We start from the raw sequence: 24,966 nt of genomic DNA on the forward strand, positions 1-24,966 counted from the left end.
CTTATATATATATATATATATTATATTATATTAACATTATAACACTTTAATAAATCATATATATATATATATATATATAATGTGTATATGGATTTATATATATATATATGATATATATATGATTATATTATATATATGATTATATATATATAGATTTATATAAATGATTATGATTTATATATATCTCTATCATGATTTATTATTATATATGATTTCTCTCTCTCTCTCTCTTTTATATTCTATCTCTCTCTATATCTTTTCATCTCTACTCTTATTTATCTCTCTATCTTTCTCTCTCTATTCTTCTCTCTATCCTTTTTTCTCTATCTCTCTGCTTTATTCTTCTCTCTCTTTCTCTCTCTCTCTGCTTTTTCTATCTCTCATCTTTTCTTCTTGTCTTTCTCTATCTCTGCTTTTCTCTCTCTACTGCTTTCTTCTCTCTCTATTTCTCTCTTTCTCTCTATCTTTCTCTATCTCTGTCTTTCTCTCTTTCTCTCTCTCTATCTTTCTCTTCTTATCTCTCTCTTTCTCTCTCTCTGCTTTCTCTCTCTGCCTCTTCTCTCTCTCTCTGCTTTCTCTCTACTTCCTCTTTCTCTCTTCTCTCTCTCTCTCCTCTCTCTCTTTCTCTCTCTCTCTCTCTCTGCTGTCTCTCTCTCTCTTCTCTCTCTCTGCTGTCTCTCTCTCTCTCTCTCTCTCTCTGCTGTCTCTCTCTCTCTCTGCTTTCTCTCTCTGCTCTCTCTCTCTCTCTCTCTCTGCTTCCTCTCTCCCTCTCTCTGCTTTTCTCTCTCTCTCTCTCTCTCTCTCTGCTTCCTCTCTCTCTCTCTCTGCTTCCTCTCTCTCTCTCTCTGCTTTCTCTCTCTCTCTCTCGCTTTCTCTCTCTCTCTGCTTTCTCTCTTCTCTTTCTCTCTCTCTCTCTCTGCTGTCTCTCTCTCTCTCTCTGTTGTCTCTCTCTCTGCTGTCTCTCTCTCTCTCTCTCTCTGCTGTCTCTCTCTCTCTCTCTCTCTGTTGTCTCTCTCTCTGCTGTCTCTCTCTCTCTCTCTCTCTGCTGTCTCTGCTTTCTCTCTCTCTCTCTTCTCCCTGCTTTCTCTCTCTCTCTCTCTCTCTCTCTCTCTGCTTTCTCTCTCTCTCTGCTTTCTCTACATGATTATATATTATATATATAGATTATATATATAATAATATGAATTTATATATATATTATGATTTATATATATATATATATATATATATATGATTTATATATGATTTATATATAATATATATTATACATATATATATATATGATTTAACTATATATATATATGATTTAATATATATATGATTTATATATATATATATGATTTATATCTATATATAATCTGATTTAACTATATTACATGATTTATTAAAGTGTTATAATGTTGGCTTAGCAGAGTTTACTTAGATCCACAGTACAGGAACATATTAAGATACATGAATGACAAACTAATTCAAATATTTTTGATAAAACTAACCATTTTGCACATAATGTCAAATAACCAGGCACATTTTGATAAAACCTAAATAAAACAACCACCCTCTGATCTAGCATTTACAAAATGACACTGAATACCACTAAGGAGAAAGATGTCGAAGATTAAATAAAAATATTCCATGTAAAGACTTTTGTCCACTTGCTTAACTGAAACTCCATTGGTCCAAAAGCGAGGCTGCATGATTAAAGTGTTTTTATAACAGCCTTGATCTTAAAGGTAAAGCAAAGGGCTTCAGCTGTGAACAGAGGAAAGGTTTGAATGTTATATGGAAGTGTTAGACAGGAACATGCAAAGTATTTCGGTGTGATCATAGTGCAGTGTCTCGTGTGTACGGAATATGAAACCATATGAGGGAAGGGTCTATTATTACCTATGGGACAAAGTTTCAGAGGTCATACAGTAAAATAAAAGTATGATTTAGCAAAAAAACAGAAGTAACAGGATTTTCAGAATACATTAAGAAATCAATTTTCTTTTGTCTCATGCCTGAGAAAGTGTGTGATGGAGCTACCGTGCTATAGAAATACAGGATTAAAGGGATTAGTTTGTACTTAAAGACCTGTAAAGGACATTACACGCTCTGGTACAACAGGGACATGGTGTGCACCTTAATGTCGACGTTTGACTTTCAGCCTGAAGGTATCTTTAAACTGCACAGACCAACTTCCAATTAAGAACTATGACAAAAGTAATCCAAACTAAACCAAACTCCACTATAGAGATGTCATTCAAATCTACAGTAGGAATAACGTTTACCGTTCAATTAATTTTCATAATTTGTGTGCTTTTTTTCATGTTGAAAAGAGAATTTTATAAAGATGTTAAATACTTTTAACTTTACTGTTTTCTACAGTTGCTACAGCACTTGTGGCCACAAGGGGGCGACATTACACAACACATGACATGTGCAGTAGATGGAAATAAACTGCAGTTAGTGGATGTGAGCATTGTTTTTGCACATAAATAAATCATAAATGCTAAAAGGGTGAAAAGCATGGCCTGTGTTTTCATAACTGTTGAATACATAACTGCTATTATAACTAAGGGCAAAAACACATGCCGTCTTCAAAAATATATTTACGCAGTAGCTGCCTTCCTGTCTGTTTGTTACAGCAGCAGCTAATGATGTGAACACATTGTATGCGAGCATTGTTGACAGGCTTATTTAAAGATACATTCTTTATATATAGTCTATGTCGCACGCAAACTGCTGGAGAAACAATATAATTGTATGAGAAACTGTTAAGCTACAGGTCACACAAAGTGATTTTTTTACTTGGATAAGAATGATGCAACTTGCTGACGATGCTTCACTAGTGTGAATACTTTGCGAAAAGAGAATTATTAAGGATATTCACGTCACAAGCTGTCATTTAGAGACTATTTAGGAAACATGAACTAATGCATAACTGCAGTTACACCATTTTTTATTTCCAGCGCCAAAGTGCTGTGGAGTTGAATTTTTATGAGCCGTGTTCTTGTAAGATTAGCCACGGGCACATTTTGTCTTAAGTTCCCAGCAGGAAGACACAACGCTTCGTTCGGCTCTCTTCATAATGGTAGGTTTTTAAATAGAAACCATTAATCCTTATGAATTAGTAATTATTACCAGTCTCTTGCCAACTTTCTCACTCCAACATGCACACAAATGAAACAAAAGACACAAATCAGAGCCACCATTTAAGACTTTTAACCAGCAGCATGTCATGGAGACACTACTCGGTGTCTCCCCTTTTTCTAATTCCTCCCAAACGTTGGCCTTTAGGATCAGTGGAACGTCTTGGCACATGCACCTACACCCAAATGTGTGGTCTGATGCCAATGAAGAGTGGTGGAACATTATGTTAATGCAGACTGAATTATAAATGTGTTACATCTTCCATAAACTTCCAGCGTGTAGAACTAAGATATAAGCAAAAAAATAATAAAAAAGTATTAAAGTCCTTGAATGGCTTTGAGGCAGGAAGGGGGAAAAAAAACTATCCAAACATTTTGTCAGCCATTGTGCATGATTTTAAAAGTTCATCACAACATTTTGTCCTTCAGTAGCGAGTTTTTGTGCTGAGAGTCATGAGTTGTTCTCTGTGCCAGGGAACTGAGAGAGGCTTAGCAATAATTACGCCTCGAGTGGCTCTAATACAAATTTCACAGGGAGACAGAGTGGAGAGAGAGAGAGAGAGAGAGAGAGAGAGAGAGAGAGAGAGAGAGAGAGAGAGAGAGAGAGAGAAAGCAACAGAAAGTGAGAGACGCAGAAAAGGGATTAAGAGAGAGACAAAAGCCCAAAAGGAAGGAAAGGATTGAAAAAGTGAGTTTGAAATTAGAAAAGAGGGAGAGTGAAAATGGGAAGAGAAATCGGGAGGAAAAGGAGAGGAAGAGAGAAAGAATGGGAGGGAGCGAGTGGGAGAGGCTGAGGGACGCCATGCTTGAAAATTCTCTCTGATCTTTGAGCCGTGGGACCAGAGGCGATGGAATACCCTGCAGAACTCTATTAAAATTCATCCAGCCTCACTAAAGCTCTCAGTTATTATACAAGAGATGCCCTGCACAGCTCAGCTTTCTGTGTTTGCTCTGTGTTGCATACACACACACACACACACACACACACACACTTTATGCAATATAAATAATAAATTTAACCAACCCAAGTTGTCTTCACTGGTAGACAACAAAAGACACTTAAGGACGGGTGACAATTCTTTGTGCAGTTTCTATATCATATTCAACTTGAGCAAAGACTACTTTTTATCAGATATCCCTCAGTCCAATAAAACCAATTTGAGAAAATCAATTAAAACATTTTTTTTAATATTGTTTTGTATGGAAATTAAAGCTGTATTAACTAACTAACTAATTAACTTATCTGGCCACTTGAGTCCAGCGGAAACAAGCTGTAAAGACAACATGGACTATGTTGATTATTTACACAGCCAGCAGATACAGAGAAACATCAGCATTGATTTGGAGCAAAGTCGCCGGCCATCCAACAGCATGTTAGTCCAATATTTCCTCTCCTTTTAGCTCTTTTGGTGTCAACCAACTCCTGCCCTGAGGGAAACATCTGGCTCTTTAGCTGCTAAATGCTCCGCTATGTTCAACAGCTAGTCTCTAATGTGTCTGCTGTTTGGTGCTGGGCAAGTAGAGTACAGTGGGTTTATCAGAGCTTTTATTGCTGGAAATAGCTGCCTGTTTCTGTCAATGATTACAGTGGTGAGCGTGAACTAGCTAAGGGTGGAGATGGCCTAGTGGCCTAGTGGTACACCTTCCAAACAAAACACTAGAAGGTTGGGAGATCAATACCAGGCTGTCACCATGTCACCTGTCATGGCCACTCAGAGTTTGCACCTGCACCCACATGTGTTGTCTGATGCCAACGAAAGTCAGTGGTGGAACATTATGTTAATGCAGACAGAATTATAAATGTGTTACATCTTCCATAGATTTCGAGCTTGTTGAATTTAGATACGAGTAAAAAAAAAAGTATTATAATCCTGAAATGGCTTTGAGGCAGAGAGGGGGGAAAAAACATTTGGTCATCCATTGTGCATGATCTTTTTTTTTTTGCAAAACCAAGGAGCGAGGACGAGGTGGGTTTAAAAGATTAACAAGGTGGTGTCAATAAAAAGTGAGTGAAACTGGAAAGATTTGATATTTAACTTCACATCTGCACATTTGTGAAGTTTACACACACACACACACACACACACACACACACACACACACACACACACACACACACACAAATTAAATTACATCTATTAACAGACAGTTGTGTCTGTGTTTAGACAAAACCAGACATTCTCTGTATCTTCCAGCAGAGGGAGTTCCCTTTGAATTTACTGTCTCCGCTCCACAGAGAAGGCTCTTCATTGGTTCTCAATAGCTGAGGCAGCTAAACCAATCGTTGCGCTTCTGGGCCACAAACATCTGAAGTAGTAATAATGTGGAATGTGCTGGCTCGGCATGAGCTGTCAGCTAGAGCATGTAGTACTATACTATATGTGGATAGAGGGAGGAGACGAGTAGAGAGGAGGAGGAAGTGGTAAGCACTCGATGACAGCGCTGTAGTCTTATTGTGCAGTGTATTAATGTGTGTGCGTGTGTACATAGCAGTATTGTCAGCTGTTCAGAATTGCCTAACATCCACAAATGTGCCCCACCCTCAGGGCCTCTCCTTCTTGTCAATTCAAATTGCAAATTGTGTGTGTGTGTGTGTGTGTGTGTGTGTGTGTGTGTGTGTGTGTGTGTGTGTGTGTGTGTGTGTGTGTGATCATGTCAACATTCTGTACATACTGTACTGAGTCGTGCATTTAATCCCTCAGCAGGCTACTCTACAAAACATTTGTGTCCTCTGTGAGGCTGTGTTGATACATGGCAGCAGGTTACATGCTTGACACATACATTTAAGACTCCAGGCCCTGACAGCCAGCAGTGACCCAGGATTAGGTCCTCTTCAGTGGGGCCCTTAGCAGGCCCACCACCTGGTTCCCCCTGATGGAAGTACTGTATGTAGTCCCACAGACTCACAGATATAAAATAATCCTTTAAAGGCTGCTGGTGTCAGCATACTGTATATCCATATGTGTAGAAGTATCAGGCGGCAACCAGCAGTGCTTCTCATGTCACTCATTCTGGTTGCGAAAACAACAAGAGGGCGACAGCCATTATACCAAACTGGAGGCTTCAAAACCGTAGTCCACAAGCCAATGGATGATGTCACTACGTCCACTTCTTATATGTACTGTTTACAGTATGTCTGCAGACAGATAGCATTTATGCATGTGTGCGAGTTTAGTTGACGAAGAGGTGGGTGGCAGCAGAATAAGTACCCAGAAGAGAACCAGAGTAATTTAGCTGTAATCGATTGTACAATGCTGCTGTTTGATCTTCAGACAGTCTGGACCTGATCAGGATGAAAACATTCATTTGATCAGCCATTTTGTTCACATCCGCAATGATAGTATCAGTTACAGCATGAGAAGAAGGAAAGTAGCTGAGCTGATATCTTAACTGTTCCCTTCCCTCGTCACATATCCTCCACAAGTACTGTACGGTATGTACAAGTACTGTGTGTTTTAATGTCTGTGTGTGTGGTGAAGGAGAAATCCCATCCCAGGTGGCACAGTAACAATCTGATGGGTCATAATCTGGCCTGCTGACTGACAACATGTGTTAATGGGTTAGCTACTGGAGGTCTGCTATTAATAGAATAGAACGCTAGCACTCTCACAAACACAGGCACGCACACACAGGCATAACTGCACACGGTGCGGCGATCAAGATACAACAGTCTACTTCACGGGATAATCCTTGTGAAATTCTGTTGTTTGCTAAATATTATTTAGGTAGCTAGTGATAGCTAGGGATTTAAACAGGGAGGTTGAAGATCCCTTTTTAAAAGAACATACAGTACATAAATGCACTAAAGAGACAGTTCTGACGTGAAATACTTTGATGATTATAACAGAAAGCTGGCAGAGTATGGTTGGTTTTTGATGGATGAGCTGTCTCAGTAGTGCAGTAGAAAGCATTGTGTGTCTGAACTTTTCCACATAATTAACTCTGCTCTTTATCAAAGCTAGTTTGATCTCCTTTAACTTCTTTTCCAGCTCATCCACACCTCTTTCTTAGCTGCCAGTACTGAGCAAACATTTTACATATTGATATTATATTTGCAATTTACTATTTTCCCTTTGCACAGAAGCATATCCTTCCTGTTACAGTAATCCCCTTCATTTTGACTCATACAGATCTGTATCCTATCCGCCATGTCACACATAGTTCATTTCAGGACACATGTTTTCTTTTAACACAGAAAGTAAAGTTCACAATCCATAATCCGGTACATCATTTCCAAAGAAATGTATCGTACTTAGGAAATCCCTCTTTTTCTACAGAAAATGAGTCATATAGCTTCCCTCAAACACACACACACATACACACCCACTCACATATTCACACAAGAGGAAACCATCAGCTTCAATACATAACACAATACACATGCTATATGGAAAGCCACTGAGTTTAAGCTTGTGTCAAGTTGCTGGGGCATTTGTAGCACAAAGTATGTTCTGTGTTTTGTACTTTAAGCTTTATATCAAATAAAGCCTGCAGTGGATACTGAAAGCAGCTAATGATCCATGTTCAGGCCAGCTAGTATACTTAAAAGAGTCTGCATAATTGAAAATCCTGAGAACTAAGAAATGAAAGAGGGAGCGATCTATAAATAGAGGTTGTTTGAATAGAAGAGAGCAGACAGAAAACACTGCCAACAGAGCATTCATTTGGATCCTCTTCAATGTTCTGAAACAGTTCATTCCTTATGTGTATCAATATTAATCCACAAATGTCGTGCGTCTATTAATTAACTCGGTGTCCTAGTATGAGGACATCATTTATATATCATTAATACAGGGGGTGGCAGGGCTAAAGTCCTCATAGTGCTCTCCATGTTAGCGACACACATTCGATTAGCTGATGCACATCAGGAGGTCTCAGGAGAAGGCTCCCAGCGGAATACCTCTCTTGACTAAGTTCATTTCAATGGAAATGAGAAACTGACCAGGAACGCGATGCTGAGATAGCGCGAACATGCAAGCAATGAGGTATGGATGTTTGTAATCCACAATAAAGCATGTTATGTGAGATTAAATGTGAACAAAATGGTAAGTAATGGTAGTGGAAACTTTAGCTAATTGTGCTAATGCCTGCAGATTTGGTGCAGTTGCAGTGTTACACAAGATCTCAATTTACAGCACAACCTGACACAAGGATGTATGTTGTGTGTAGATAATTATAAGACTACACAATGTACGTACAAGCTTTTAGGAGAGGGTGTCTTTTGACCACTCAACCGGTAAAAGTGCACATTTACTACCATGGGAAATGATGACTAGTACCAAGAGTAAGTAGTCACATTTTCCCACATTTACTGCAGTACATAAATCCACACTCCCCTGTGCACAGATAACACATAAGCACACATAATCACATGCAAACATGAAGGTTCACTGTCATCCAGCGTAAGCAAACAGTGAGAGAACACACTCTTCTTACTCGGACTCCCCCTTTCTGAGAGAGTTCTTCAACCAGCACTACACATGCAGACAGAGACACATGGGAAAAGATTAATTGACGATGAGTTCGTACGGGCACAATTTTATCCGGGCCTCTTGTGGCAGTGATGACAGCAATTTTATTGATTCAAGTTTGTAAAAGGCTTTAGAAATCGAGCGTCTAGACGATGTGGCCTTGCAGATGTTCACGTTCAATGGAACTTGAAGAGTACAGCAGTCTGATAACTGTGGGGGCAGAATGAAAGAGGAAGGGAGATTACATATCAGATGATGTGGCTTTTTCTTCATAAGTTTGCATTACAGTCGGGCATCTGCATTTCACTATAACAAGCACATTGTAAAGTCTTATTATTGAATAAGACGCCTACTGCGACGATCTTAACGCGAACGTGAACTGAATACTCCTAAAGCTGCGGCGGAGGAAGAAGAGGAGAAGCACTTTAAAGCCTGCACTGGAAAATACATTGGTTAACATAAGAGAACATAACTGGAAATAAGTGATGAAATAACATGATTAATGCAGAAAGATACCACCTGGGAGCTGTTCCTGGCGCGAGAAAAAGTCCAGCAAATAACCTCTGTAAAAATGCGCATCATAGCTTTTACACTTTATATGTGTTAATGAGTTTTGGAGGTGCTAATAGGCGGATTGTGTTATCTTATAACAGAGCCAGGCTTGCTGTTTCCTCCTGTTTCCAGTCTTAATGCTAAGCTAAGCTAACCGCTGCAGGATCCAGCTACATATTTACTTTACTGTACAGAAGTGTAGTATCAATCTTCCCATCTAACTGTGTGTGTGTGCGCTTATGTGTTTGTGTGTAAGTGTATTTAAGATGGTCTCTTACACCATAACTTTGAACAGTTTGTTGCTGCCTTGTCACCTGAACTCAAAGATCTTCGCTTCCTTCGTGGACTTTATTGCATTCTCAAAATGGATTTTAGCCAATGAGAGAGACGAGCCAAGCAACCTTAAACATTCAAACGTTAGCTAGCATACTAACTGTTGACCGATATTAAAACTGACAGTTCAATTCTCACCTCCAGACAGTTCTCGCTGAAGTTATTGCACCACGTCAGTCTCTATTTTGTTAACATCTGCTCAGATAATAATATCCTGTATTGTGTGATGCACCATTATTTTAAAAATCTTGTAGTGTGGGCATGTTTTAGATTACAGATCAGAAATCTGTGAAGTTTCTCCCTATGTGCGTGATGCAACCCAATTTCAAAATCAGTTAGGATTTTTAAAACTCCTGTAGTCTGAGCCTGGCTTTACCTTACTGCCTCTGAAATCATGCTTTTGGGTTCAATCCAGTGTGTGTTTCTGGGCCGTTACAGAATTAGGAGTTTTGTCTCACTAACAACCCAAAATCCAAAGGTGTTATATACAGTTGCATAAAATGGAAAGAAACCCAACACATGTTGGCATTTAGGCAAGTTAATAAAAGGAATAGTTCAACATTTTCAGAACGCTTATTCGCTTTCTTACCAAGAGTTAAACGAGAACAAGGCCACCACTGTCAACCTGGAGAAATAGTTTGTCAGATAACCCACAGTACAACCACACCATTAACCACATGAGATCATTAGTGAGCTTTACAGGTGCTGGTAGGTTCATTTGTTACCTTCAGACGGAGCCAGGCTAGCTGTTTCCCCCTGTTTCAAGTCTTTATGCTAAGCTAAGCTAATCGGCTGTGTGTGTACACTAGGGTGTTTGTGTGTTTACAAAAGTGTGTTGGAGAGCCTCCCTTGCCTGGTCAATAATTAAAGTCGCTGCTTAGTAGGAGGAGAGTGTTGTCGGCATAACCCACTTTTTTTCTTGCCTTATTAAACCAGAAAAGACTGAAGTGGCTGAGAAGCCATCATCATTTATGATACATGAGGGACTGTTGTGTTTTTTACAATGGGGGATGGAGGGTCGAACAGAGACATCACATTTGAAGAAAAGCCAACACCTTATGCAGAGAGAATTACAATAAGGGTGAAAGTGGAATTAAATATTTCCACCAAAATGATTTGCAGTTTTAACAAGAAGTGGAAAGGCTAAAACAACTGTTCAATGTCACTTTGATAAGTAGAAAGAAACATTCTGTGTCCCTGTAATACTGTAGTCTCATCTACAAAGGCAGCCGTCTAATAATAAGTTCTTGGAGCCAATTATTTTTTTATACAGAGGGAACACACACACACACACCACACTCTTCTTTGCTCTGAGCCTCTCTTTCCGCCCTTCTGTATATTTTATCAGAAGCAAAATGTAATGTCATCTCTGATCTGTTGCAATATAGCAACTTTCAGATGTCAGACTTCTCTGTATGCATGCATGTGCAAGATCAGAAACACTCATGCATGGTGTGTGTGTGTGTGTGTGTGTCCGTGTGTGTGTGTGTGTGTGTGTGTGTGTGTGTGTGTGTGTGTGTGTGTGTGTGTGTGTGTGTGTATTCGGATTGGACTTTGAAGTGTATGTTTCTCTATTCCAATTAGGCCTAGACTTTTTACACACATCACATTAAGACACTCCAGATTACTTCCCAAAATCTGCCTGCTCAAGACAGCCTGATTGAATTGGCTGCTGTTAATACACAGATTTGGGAACTCTCTATGCATCCTAATCCTCCCCTGCTCGTTCTCCCTTGAATGGGGAAGGTGTGTGAGAACAGGTTAGCCGATAGCAGGCATTCACTGTAGGATTAAACTTGCAAGGGCAACTTTAAGCCTGTTTAATTTGGTTGTTAGAGAGGTGGTGTAAAAACGGTGGGATATTATCAAGCTTGTGATTGTTATACACCGGTTAAAATGCTGCCGACAACGGATTTGAGTTATTTTCATGATTATAATTCAATGAAGATATCATGTGTGGCTGAGATGCATCAACATCACGGCTACTGAACACGCAATGTATGCTGTACAGAAATGTTTGTGCTTGTTGGCAGGTCACAAATATATAGATAATATAATCTAGTGATTTCCCCACCACACGTACTTACCCCCAAACAACGATCTGCAGTTTGGGTTGTACTGTCTTTTGGGATTGTCTACTAATTTGAGAAAAAGAAAAATTGAAATTACAATTTGAATATTAAAAAACCCCAGCATATTGAGTCAGCTAACACCTGTGTGTTGAGAGTGTCCATGAAAACCAGCAAATGAGCAGAGATTTTGAAACCATTTACTAAAAGTAATAAATGATTAAAATAAATTAATGGAAAAATATTTTTAATATTTATCTAAAATGAATGGATAAACATTGAGGTAATGCATAAACAGATTAAATGAATAGCTACCATGAGGGGTACTTAATTTCATCTGACAGGGCTGTTTGGGTATGTCGGTTGGCATCCACTGTTATGATCTATTACAATATTACAGCGTTTTAAATGTGAACATATTGTCTGTTTTAAAGTAGAGCAGTGGAGATATTTTTACTCTGTTGAAATCACTATACGCAAAAATAAAAGTATAAAGTGAAACACTTCATTTGTTCTCCGCGCAATGTTTGATAAGATGCTTGTCTGGCCCTGAAACTTGAAAACACTTCCACATTTGAGCAAAAGGGGGAGCAGTGAGGGAACACACCATCTCCTGAACTTCAGCAGAGACTGAAGCCTTGAAATCTGAAGTGACAGCTACTTTCAAAGTATTCCTCTTCTGCTCAGAAAGTATTGATTGGATTTTGCAGAGAACTTAAATAGCTGATATTTCGATGCAGTGGTCTGAACAGGTAAATCGTAAAATTCACCTACAAATTTAATAAATTGCGCTCCAAATGCCTGAAGAGCTGGGGTGCTCAATAGCTGAGTGTACTATGTTAAGTGGCATGCACTTCAGACACTGTGCAACCTTGTCTCTCGGCTGTCAAATAAAGCACTGATGTCCATGACCATTAAAATCTTTGAAAATGCCTGAAGAGCTGCTTCCCAAAGGCGAGTGATTGTTAATTATTTATATACCTTAGTGCGTGTTTTCAGTTCAGTGTGTTATTTATTCATATCCCAGGTGAGGTGTCAAATCCCTTGTTTGTGTATACTTGTCAGTTAAGTGGACGTCTCTTATTTAGTTCAATGTCTTTGGCTGAATACAGTTACTCTACTGTCTTGGTTTAGGGTCACAAACAGTGATGCTGTATCTTATGGAATCCCATTTCTAATATTTCATCTGGCGACCTGTCGCAAAAAGAAACGTCCTTAATTGCTGAGGTTAAATAATTGCATTGGCATCTAAAATATGAGTAATTTAATCTCACACAATAGCCATACAGGTATGCAGGTCTAAACAACCAGCCTCCACTTCTCAGCGCTCTACCATTGCACGCCACACCTGGTACACTTTATTGTCCCAGAGTGTAAACTGTTCACACCTCCTACAAATAACACAAATATAGCTCTAAGGAGTAACCCAACTCTGGACGAATCTGCTCCTCTTTTGGGAGGAGTTCTTTGTTATTCCTCAAGCATGCCATGACCTTACACTTACGCACAACTATGTATTCTCATTGTACTCGGACTATTGCAAGTCATTCAAATGAAGACTCTGGCAGACAGGAAATACCTATATTTTCCTGCTGTACATAAACCTCTGTTGGCCCTTTGCAACCCACTGTTAGAGTGAGTAGGTGTACACCTGTGGGTACACGCAGAGACGAAAGAGAGAGCGAGTTTAGACTGGAACGAGTACAAGCTTGTGTCTATGCAAATGAGTGTGTGCATGCACTTCTGTGAGCTGACAAGACTCGAAAGCAATATGACTAAATCACAAATTGGGATGACATTTTGTAAACTTACTGTTTCCGCTTGAATTTCTGACATGACACATATGCTGCGTGGGCAACTCATACATTGTGAAAGTGACACGACAGGAATCACTACAGGAACTTCAGTATCAAACAACATGTATACAGTCTGCATAATAAATTCCTTTTTGTGTCTGTTTAAATATCAAGGTCTGACTATTCACCACCAGACGGTGTGTCTTCATTTCTTTGCATCCAGGCCATGAATGTAATGCTAGCCTCCTGGCACACAGGGCAGCCTACCTCTCTGTCTCTTTGTTTGGCATACATGTGACAAGGGCACAATAGAGAGCTGGACAACAGGCCACTTATTGAGTGACTGGCTGGGAGTGGGATACATCCCAGATCGTCTGTCACTCTGCAGCCTCGGGCCCGCTACGACTCATGCAGTGTCAGGTTGCACTCTGCTGTGACAAAGAGGTGAAGGCTGCCATATTGGAAATCTGTGAGAGGTCACAGAGGTCAAGATAAAATACATTGAAAATAAAGGAAACAACTGGATATTTAACTTCTTTTTTAGCAACAGTATTTCGTTGTTGATTGTGTTTCATAGAGTAACACACGTCATGTAAAGGCAAACAGTCAAACCGCCCAGGTTTTAAATTGCCAAGTATGTGACTGCGCCAAAGAGAGCCAAATGACTTCATCAGCTTAAAGTGCATTAGCAATAATTGAATCCTGTCATGAGTAAATGTCTTTGATCATGTTTTTGATTTGAACATGTTTTCTAATGTTACTCCAAGATGTTGTGTATGTTTGTCGTGTGTGTGTGTGTGTGTGTGTGTGTGTGTGTGTGTGTGTGTGTGTGTGTGTGTGTGTGTGTGTGTGTGAAAGCAGTTGCTATCAGCAGCTGAGATTTTCTGCCTTATCACTGTCAGCTGACTGTCAGTTTTTGCTCTCAGCTGAACTGATTCTTTCTAAGATCTCCAGCTCTCTAACTCAAATGCCTGCCGTGACCTTCTGTCCTGTTGACAGCTCTCTAAGAAATCAAAAGTAAAGATGGTACGGTATCTCCTGCATGCAATATCAAACATAGGACTGAGCTGGAAGAAGGATTAAGATCTATTAATTAGGGAAAAGTAGCAATACTGGAAAAATACTTAGTTAAGATTGATAAAAACTGCAAAAGTATTATAATGAAAACTGTACTTAATCAAAAGCATTCATTGTGCGGCAGATTGACCTGTCAGTGTTATATTATTATGTATTACATTATTGGATGATCATTAGTAATGCATTATTATGTATTTAATCAGAAATGTATGGGTCTCGGGCTTCCTGGACTCAAAATGTGTTTGTTTGAGGTGCTCTTTGGATACAAAAGATCTCAGAGATTTAAGGTTTTAGCTGGTGGAGAATGAGATAATTCTACTACTTTTATAAACATTTTATAAACTAATCATATGTTTCATTATGTAATATCTTCATCTGCAAAGGAGCAACTACCAGCCGTCATTCGTAGTGGAGTTAATTAAAGTTACAATAATGTAACAAAATGGAAATACTCAATGAAAGTACAAGAAGGCTACCTCAAAATTGTATCCATCTTAAGTATCAGTACTTATCTTATGGTGTGTGTTCAGCTGAAATGTTCTTTATAACTATTGCTACTCACTTTTATGAGTGAGGTTGAGTTAAAAAAGCTCCAACTTTATCATGTTGTATACTATATTTAGATATTTAAAAAAAACATTCACACAAGCCTCTGGAAGTTGCTATAATAAATGCAGCCTATGCTATGAATATATCCAAACAGACTTGTATTAAAAATGGCATATGTAGCCTACTGTGCATTCTCACGCCCTAGTACTGTCAGTGAACTTGTAATTCAGTCTGTTTGCTCTGCTCCGAGCCCTCTCATATTTTTGCATGAGTAGCTTACAAACTGATCTCTCTCTCTCTCTCTCTCTCTCTCTCTCTCTCTCTCTCTCTCTCTCTCTCTCTCTCTCTCTCTCTCTCTCTCTCTCTCTCTCTCTGAAGGTGGGGGCAGAGAGCTATTAGCTGTGCCCTGCAAACATCATTAGGAAGGGAGACGCTTTCCACCGTCAGCGCCGGAGCAGAGCAGGGGAGCCCTGGCAACAAGGAGAGACAAACTCAGCAGCCCGTTACACCCTACAGTAAGTCACACAAATATGTTCATTCAGTACTCGTTTCAGCAACCTGTCATTGCTTTCGCCATGCCACTTTTCTGTTTTTTGGGCTGTGAAGAGAAAATGGCTGGAAGAAATGGGCAGGGTGGCGCTGACGCTCTGCTTTACTTCAAAACCTCGGGAAATGTTTACTTTCGCCCTCTGACCTATTTTTAAGTGACTAAACAGTACGGGGGCATGCGGGGTTTGTGTGTATGAACTTGTCATTTCGGAACGTAAATGCAAAGTAGTGTTTAAGTGGAGGGAAAGAGAGCGGAGGTTTGGCTGGATTCTGACCGAGCGAGGAGCGCGTCCGCCGGGCGAGCTGGTGTACCGCTGTACTTTCAGTAACTGCGCCACTCGACCTCGGCTCAAACATTTGCTCTTTGCAGACTGTTTATTTTTATTTTTTTAGCGCTTAACATTGATATACACTTGCTAAATCACGTTGCTTCAAGCCGTATGTGTCTTCTTTTGAACTCTTTTCTTACTGACAAGGACTGTCAAAGGCAAAACATTACATTTTTATCTACGTTTCACCATCGCGGAAGTGTTTTCTCTACACGAAAAGAGACGAAGAACAACTAACCACAGTCCACATCATTTGTCCAGTGTTTGCGAAAACGTAGTTACATCTATTTTGCACGTTCGGACCGCTTATTAAATGTATTTTTGCGTGTGTAATATCGTCCTACTACACAGTGTTTCACATTGCCAGCTGGTTGTAAAGGACATAGGGTTTGTGATTGCTGGACTACCCGTGATGTCATTCATCCTAGCTTGGACCATTATATAACGGGACTGTAGGGAAGCCTGTGATAGCAGGCTATTTTTACTCTGTTTACACCTCGGAGTTGCACTCATGATAGGCTATGCTTCCCAAGTGGTAGCCTATGTTTTCACTCACATTATGAATTTTATATGCAATCCAAATGAGACCAAGTAACAAATGTTGCGGCTTAAGCAAAAAAAAAAAAAGGTGCAGTTCTTCCCATCAGCTGCATTACACGTATAAGTGTTTTCTGATTATGTCTGTGTAATAATTTGCTATTTGAACAAAAAAAAGTCGTCCAGCATTACTTGTTGATTATGTCTCCTCTCATGTGTGAAGCATGTCCTATAAGTTGCCTTCCCTTAAGCAATGCATGAACCAGTCATCCTAGAGTAATTACATACAAATATCTCATCAAAAGCTATACTCACCCTTTAACATATTAAGATTGTTAACTCGCTATTTGGTACAAACAAACAATCCATTTGGGAATGTTTCATTCATTTGGGAATGAGTTAAATGAACATTTTGAAAGAAGATTTCAACTAAATAAAAATAAAACCTGCATCCGCTCCTTGGACCTTATCAGACTTTTACCTGAAACTGTTTTTAGGTACTTCAAACACTTCAAAAACTTTATCTAATGTATTGTGCAGTATATTTCTCTGTCTCAGTTACTGCCTATATGCACCGTACACCCCAAACACATGTTATATTGCTTAAAAAACAACTTCTTCATTGGCAATTAGTAATCATATTTGCCTATTAAGCAAAATGTCAGTAAGTAGTTTTTGCGATTTTGGTTCTGTGTTGTAGAGGAAGCAGGGCGGAGAAGGGACAGAGGTGGGTACATGTAAGTGTATAGCTGAGCGACAATTCTGTAACGGGAGTCCTTGATGTCTAATGATTAGTGGTGTGAGAAAATATAGATACACTTGGGTTTCGTAATATTATGTTTTGTAATATTGTGTTCATTCTTATAATTTCTTTATTAAAATTAACATGCAAATATTTGTGGAAGACAATGACTCAGATTGCACAAAAAGTAAGGCTATGATTAAAAAGTACACTTTTCCCACTCAGATATTATGCATATAGCGGTGTGTTCTTTATATTCAGACTGTTCCTAAAATCACATACAACAATAATTACAATATATCGCCTTCCTTACAATATTCCAATATGTCTAGATATATATATGGCATCGTAACCCCTGTATCATGCCAATACACACTCTACTAATTATAGAGAGGAGGTAGATCATAAAGCGAAGACTGGCCCGGTATTAATCCCTGGGGAGTACCATGAGGAGGTCTTTTTTAATTAATATTCTTGAGAACTATTCTGCTTGAGTATGGATTGATGACAACTGACATGTTCATGGCCAGAGATGTTAAAGAGTGAAGACAGACAGGCTTCTATTGCACAAAGTAGCTAAACAGATGGTCCAGTAGGGATTTATGTACGGTGATGAGGATTAACCAGGTGCTGAGTTTATAGTCATAATGCTAAAATGTGTAGTCATTTTTAGGTTTACCAAGGAGAGAGAGAGAGAGGGGGGGGGGACTGTATATTTAGGGAACAGTAGAGGGAGTAATAGTAGTTGATTCTCAGTTCAAGGAGTTTCAGACTGGAGTTGAAATTGTTTTGATTTGGTTTATAAGAAAAGCAGGTTCAAGAATTTCTGGTTTCTTAAAGCCGGTGCTTTGCCTCAGTTCTGATGGTGAACGTCAAGGCTTTGTGATAGGAAAAAATCAAATTATAGTGCTCTATCGTGTGGTCATGCCACTGTGAATCAGGCGTGTCGTTCCACCCACTCACCTGCCACACACACACACACGCATGCACTTTACCACTGCCACCGTAGCCTTTGATTTCAGCCGCCACTCACTTTCAAATGGTAATGAGAGGCAATTACAAACCGACGTGTCCTAATCACAAGCCATTTAACTGAGCTTGGCTCATTTGTCAGAGCCATATGTGCACTTAGAAACACACGCAAATACACACATCTGCTAGATCATGTTCACGTCTTTTCTTTGTTTCTGGAATTTGTTGCCTCTGTAAGGGAAAAAGAGGAACGTTTTGTCTTTGTGTGTGTGGTTGAGAGAGACAGAGAGATTTCCAGGGAATGACAGGTACAGGCAGAATGAATGATGGGTAGGTGGTGCAAATGGATTAACCAATGGCTGCAACAGGTGTTTGTGTGTGTGTGTGTCTGTGTATATTTGTAGATCGATTCATTAGACAGTATTTACTCTCATCATTTGTTCAGAGAATAACTTGTTACATGTCACACACTGCAGGCAGAGATGGAGCGAAGGGTGAACACAAATAGGATTCTCACTCTGCCCATGCACATTTTGTCTTGCATTGAACCTCTGCCAGATCAAGTGTCTTCATGTGAGCACAGGTAAAACAATATAAAAAAACCTGCTGTGCACTGAAGTATGCAAACGCTATCAGCGCTCATTTGCAGCCAAACTACTACAACATCCCTGATACAACATAGACACTTGTAATAATAAAGGTAACATAGACAAATATTCAGTTGATCCAACTCTGTCTTCAAAGATAACACTGAAAGAAGACAAAGCAATGCACACAGGCAAGTTACACACATTATAGATCTACAAAATATGTTTTTCAGCAAGCCACAATGGTCAACATATCGATTAGATATTGTTCTCTGGTGCTTCATATCTCTCTCACCGACCCATGTTTTGTACCACTTTTACACACAAAAACTTTGTTTGTTGATAATGAAAGTGATGTAAGCTCCTATTTGCCGTATTCACACCAGCCTGCAGTCACAGGAGAATCCCTGGTTGTCTGTGTGCTTTTGCACAAGCTGAAAGGAAGAACAGCAATGTAGGCAGGTGTAGGTGTGAGAAAAATGATTTTGAAATAGTAAAGAGGGGTGAATGTGGTGGTGGTGGTAGTGGTGGTGGGGGGCAGATCAAGAGATTGAGCTGTCTGGTTGAACCATGCAGTGCGCTCAGACCTTTTCAGCTTTTCCTTTCATCCTCCTCTATTCATGAGTGCACTGAGTACACATGCATGCACACAAGAGAAAGGACACCCTCACACACAGAGTACTGCTTTTAAAGGGGATCAATGAGAGTTTTTTGTATTTTGTGTGAAAGAACATTCCCCGTGTGGCACCCCCTTGTGTTTCTTAGACTGCTGTCTGTACAGAACAGCAATAGCAATTCAATTGCGATGCCGCGGCGGGCACTTGAATCGGCAATTAATCTGTGAAGAGTGAAAACATGTCATTGGTGATATAAGGGTCAATGAGAATCACTGAACTACACTAATGCACTTGTTGAGGTCCCATTAGTCATTTTTTTAATTGTATAATTCAATCGAATTACAACATTCAGAGGGCATAACTTCTATTCACATCACTTCACAGTACATTTTGATCTATATCAAGTGGGAGAGGGAATGTATACATGTGCTGTCTTTGTGACCCTGTTTCCATGCTTACCCTGTTTATTTTGAAGTGGCAGTATAATCAATAGCAATCTTCTGAATAACCAGAGTAGTCCCAGTGTCTGAATGAGAAAGAGATAGAGACAGAGAGAGAGGGAGAGGACTAAAGCCATCCTACAAACTTGTGTTACATTGTCGGGTCGATAAGCCGCTGCATGGCTCAATAACCATGTGAAAAAGGAAAGCTGGCTTTGGGACTTAGTTCAGCCGTGTGTTGGCTTTGGCTCTGTAGTGGCTGCTAGTGTAGCTGACATGATATACAGTTGTCTATATGCCAGGAAGGTTGCTGTAAAAGGCTAAACTGGACTAAATTCCAAAGTGCACACTGTCTAAATTATGATGATTTGTGGGAAAAATGAATTTTGTCCTGCATCAATTTGAATCTAAGCAACTCATCAAATCGGTTAAAATCCTCAAAGCTCTAGAAAGATAACTTCTGTGTCCGCCTGAGCTATACATCAAATGTGATACCTGATGTAAGCCATCATGCATTAGTTAATTCAGTATGCTGCTCCTGTGATCTCGCTGCCTTGATTCATATTTGATTACATTCCAACCACCGCCTGGCTGAGAGGAAAGGTTTTTAAGCATTGGCCTTTTGAGGGCCAAGTTAAATGAGGGAGAACCTAACTGATAACAGCTGTTTAATCATATTATATAGTGCATAATAGAGCAATGGCTCTGAGCTCTTTCAACTGTGACTCACTAAACGACAAAGCCACAACACTTTTTTGGGGGGGGGGGGGGGTGGAATCTTGTTTTGTTGCTTAATCTATTATTCTCCCCACGTTTTGTTGTCTCATGTACATTTTTGCCTTTTCTTCTTCTTCTTCTTCTTCTTCTTCTTCTTCTTCTTCTTCTTCTTCTTCTTCTTCTTCTTCTTCTTCTTCTTCTTCTTCTTCTTCTTCTTCTTCCGTGTCTCAATGCCTTATTGCAACTGAGCTTTCTTCCAGTCTCTTTTCTTCTCTTCTCTTCTCCTCTGCTAGTCTAGTCTTCTCTGCCTTATCCTTATCAGAGGCAGTAGAGGATTACAGTGGGGAGTTGACACTGACTGGCAGTCAGACAGTTCCTGCAGACTCTTCTCTTCCCCATAGAGCTCCAGGACTGGGACAAGGATAAGCTGACAACCTGGGACACAGCCAGATAGATAGTGATGAGGAAGAGAGATGAAAGAAGAATGCTAGGAATTGGGGTCATGCACATATATTGGAGCACAAATGTAATGATTTCCATTACCCGAACATTAGCATCCCATTTGCAGGTATTCCCTGTGTGAAGATTACAATAGAATGTTTTAGAGTGACTAATTGTTTTTTATGTTGATTCGAAACGTGGAATCAGCATAATTCATTAATTTAGGGGGGGGGGGGGGTACTGTAAATAATCAAAATACCTATTGGTTGTATTTGACTGCTGATGTGGATAATCGTAATCTACGATGGATTACATTTGGTGAACTATTTCAGTATTCTTTACCCTCAGGGTCAATAGATACAAACTAGCAGCTTAAAGTACAATTAACTTTAGCTTTATGTGGCTCAAAATATTCCAGTTAAAACACTATTGTTTATGTACTGCTATTTTTTACCAGTACTTCAATTGTTGGAACTGAAGCCCCCAGACCCTCAGCTGCCAGGTGGGTGTGTGGGTATCAACAATGACTTAAGTGTGAGCCAGGAGGATATGCATTGGGAGAGAGGAATTCAATAACAGGAAAATGGCCAGTGATAGAAACAATCCCTGGAATACCAAAACCCTCCCTTCACCAATGTTGTTCTTGGCACAAGCCTGCGTTCCATCACTATTGTTTACTCCTTGGGATGCTGATGTCAAGATACAGCTCATGGCAGTACAATGCATTCGCAAACATATCAAATTATTGATGAATCCCATGTGCAATGAAGTCCTGAATTCCAGTCGGTCCAGTTGTTATCACTGTGCCCCCATTTCTGACAATGCACTGGTTCAGGATTGGATTGGATTCACCATATGGTGATGGGCATGCATGAGTTGGCACTGGACAGGTTGAGACAAGCCTGTGCAACTAAACCACAGGCCATTTTTAAAACAGTGTCTGTAAGGCTGAAAGTATTTCCTCTCCGACAGAGCTTTGGTGCAGTTTGAATAGAGCAAGTTGCTGGATTGCTGGCTTTCTCTGAATGTCTGTCTGTCTGTCTGTCTGTCTGTCTGTCCGGCTGGCTGTCTGGCTGGCCGGTAGTTGTGTCTCAGCCAGTTCATATTCTTTACTGGATGGATGGCCGGCTGGCTGGATGGCTGGTGGATCAGCCTCATCTGGCTGGACATGTGGCTGCTGACAAACTGGCTATTATTTCTGGCCCTTCCTTTAGCGATGCACTAAGCTCTTGACATTGGAACAGTGTCATTTGGCTATGCCAGTCAGGGAGGTGTGCTAAAACACTGCTGACAGAGATAAGACCTAGTGAGCCAGGATGTTCCCTGCCTGCCCATGAGCCCAATTACAGTATCAGGACCTCTTTAGAAAGTGACTCTTTTTGTATTTTCTTCTTTCACCTTCCTACATTAGAATCTTTGATGATATTATATTTTCACAAAGTTTCTCCAGATGCATACTGCGTTGTGAGCAGCATGTGTCCCTTGAAAGTAACAGGATTGTGCACATTGCTACATGTTTTATGATGCTGGTGTCACTTCTGCTTTGAGTGTAGTTACAGAAGCAAGACAAATATGCAAGTACAAACCTCATGGAATTCATGTCTGTATCGTGTTGTGCACCGATAAAATAAAGAAAATTCAATATCTTCCTGCTCTTACTCTTTTAAGTAAAAAAAACAATTACAGGGATTTCTTAAAGAGAAATGTCACCATTAATTCCCCTCGTATTACTGTTAGTTCCCTATGTTTTATATATTTATCGCTCTCGTACTTTGGGTCCAGTTTCAACTGTTATTGGTTGGATTGCATTGCTTTAGGATGGCCTGGCAAACTGGTCTAACTATATGCCAACAACCAACGTTTGCCAATATATTCACACAGGTGTGTGTGCGGCGCTGTGTATTCAGATATATTGTCAAAGGGATATTCATTTAGTATTATGTTGCTGTGTGTATGTGGCATTAGGTTAGACATTTGTGTGTGTGCATGTGAATGTGTTTGTGTCCGCCACAGCGCAGGCTTGTGTTTTTGCCAGAGAGTGTGTTCATCAGAGAGTGTGTAGCATGGGGTCAGATGATAAGCTACGACACAGATAAATGAGGTTAATGTGAGGTTTCACTATGGCCTGGCCAGGACTGCGTCTCTGACACGGTCATCTACTATCAAATGCCACAGTGGGGGAGGTAACTTGGCTGCAAAATAGCTCAGTGTCATACCAGCCCTGGATGTGTACAATGTGCAGAGAATAGAGTAAGGAGCTACATTTGTACACGCAGTCACAAAGTCATGATGCATAGACAAAAACAAGACGACAAGGCTCATACACAACTTACACAATATACAGACATTCAAAGAAGATATTTGCATGGACATACAACACTTAAACCACAGACTTGGTGCAGCTGTGTGTATGCTAGTGCACACACTCATTGTAGGGGCTTGCCCAGGGAAAATACCTGCGGTAGAACAAGAAGGTTGACCTAAAGGGAAATTACTAGGCATCCTCTTCAGACCAAAAATAACCCTGTTTTTTCATCTTTATGCATTCCATAACCTTAATGGCTGTTACGGGAACTTCCAAACTTCCCAGATGTCAGATTTTAATAAGCCACAGTTGGAGTATAAGGTGGTTTTAAAATCATCAGAACAAATAGGTATCTTTTAAACCCACATCTCACCTCAAGAGAAACCGGAGTTTTTAATTTGCTCACACATAAAGAAAGACTAACTAGTAATTTCACAAACACATGTTTCCTTGTACTGTACTGAATGTAATAAACACATATGTACCGTGTGCAGTGTTTCTGCTGTTTGACAGTCTGCTTGACTAACCAAGCTACTGTTGATGTGTATGTGTGTATGTGGTGTTCACATTTGGTTACCATTGCAAGAATTGTGAAGACCATAATAGTCATTAAGGGCCCTACAGATCATTTGACTGGACTTAACTTTTATTGTCAGTTGTTAATGTTTCTTCTTTGCTCGCTACTATTTCCCTCCGATAGCATGCTCCATAAATGTCACAGCAGTGCAACTCAAAAAAAGAGAAGAGAAAAGTGATTTCCCATGCCGCATTTACTACGTTGTTTGATTAGTAATGTGTTCTGAATATTTCCCACAGCACTTGATAGCATCCTGCATCAAGACAGATTCAGAATGGGCTCCTATTACGCCTGCCTGTCAGATGTGTAGTGTTAACCACTAACGTAAATAAAAAAAACCCTCCACGCCTCCTATCAAACCTCTCACCGCCAATTAGCCTCAAAACCCAACAGCAGACAATATTTGTGAGAGAAATGATGCTTTTCTCCCCCTTCTTCTTTCACCCCAGTGCTTTGGTTTTTTGAGGAGAGTGCCCAGTCAGCTTGGTTTAATGCTACATAACGTGCCATTAGCTCTGCTAGCGAGTTGCCCCCACACTACCTCTCGCGCGGCTGCCTGAGATGGATAGCTGAGTGCATTTGCAACCTGACAGGACACGCTACCTCCTACCCTTTTAGGAGGCACTTCATGGATACCATTTACACTTACTTAAAGCAAGAAGGACTGATGTGTGGGGAGAGGGAAGTATGTGTGTGTGCATGTGGGGACATTATGAGTAAGAGCATGCAAAATTCATGTTGTTTCGGGACATTAAATATGAACAAAATACAGCTTTCAAAACTGCTATCGCTAATTTAGCAAACGTAGATTTACTGTATATACATTTCAAAAGAGTATATCTGCTTTTAGAATGTACTGAACTAACAGGCAAACTACAACGTTCAGATACCACACAAAGGACCCTATCAGCTAATTGTGCGATTGTACTGTCGCTTGACTCCTCAGTATCCGCTGACTCCTTTCTTGAATGATCTGATTTGAAGGTGAAAGACTGTAAATGTGTTCTTTTCTGCCAGAGATGAAACAATACGAACGACTGCTACCAATGCTCGATCAGATAAAAGTTCTGAATTTACTATTAACTTAAAGTGTATTTATGTGCATGGTTCTCACAATGCATGCAGTGTACCTTTTCTGCGACTAAAATGTAACTTCTTCAACATTTCTGTGTTCA

At 39.9% G+C, this 24,966-nt stretch overlaps 1 protein-coding gene across 1 annotated transcript in view; it reads left to right on the forward strand.

Annotated features, from left to right (window-relative positions):
• The first annotated feature begins 15,372 nt into the window (after positions 1-15,372).
• Positions 15,373-24,966, forward strand: part of atxn1a (ataxin 1a) — an 83,450-nt gene continuing 73,856 nt past the window's right edge. The window contains 1 exon segment of the mRNA XM_029443908.1: positions 15,373-15,493. The gene's annotated coding sequence lies outside the window, so the exon portion shown is untranslated.

The sequence above is a fragment of the Cottoperca gobio genome, chromosome 11, assembly GCF_900634415.1.
Source record: "Cottoperca gobio chromosome 11, fCotGob3.1, whole genome shotgun sequence".
Classification (NCBI taxonomy): Eukaryota; Metazoa; Chordata; class Actinopteri; order Perciformes; family Bovichtidae; genus Cottoperca; species Cottoperca gobio.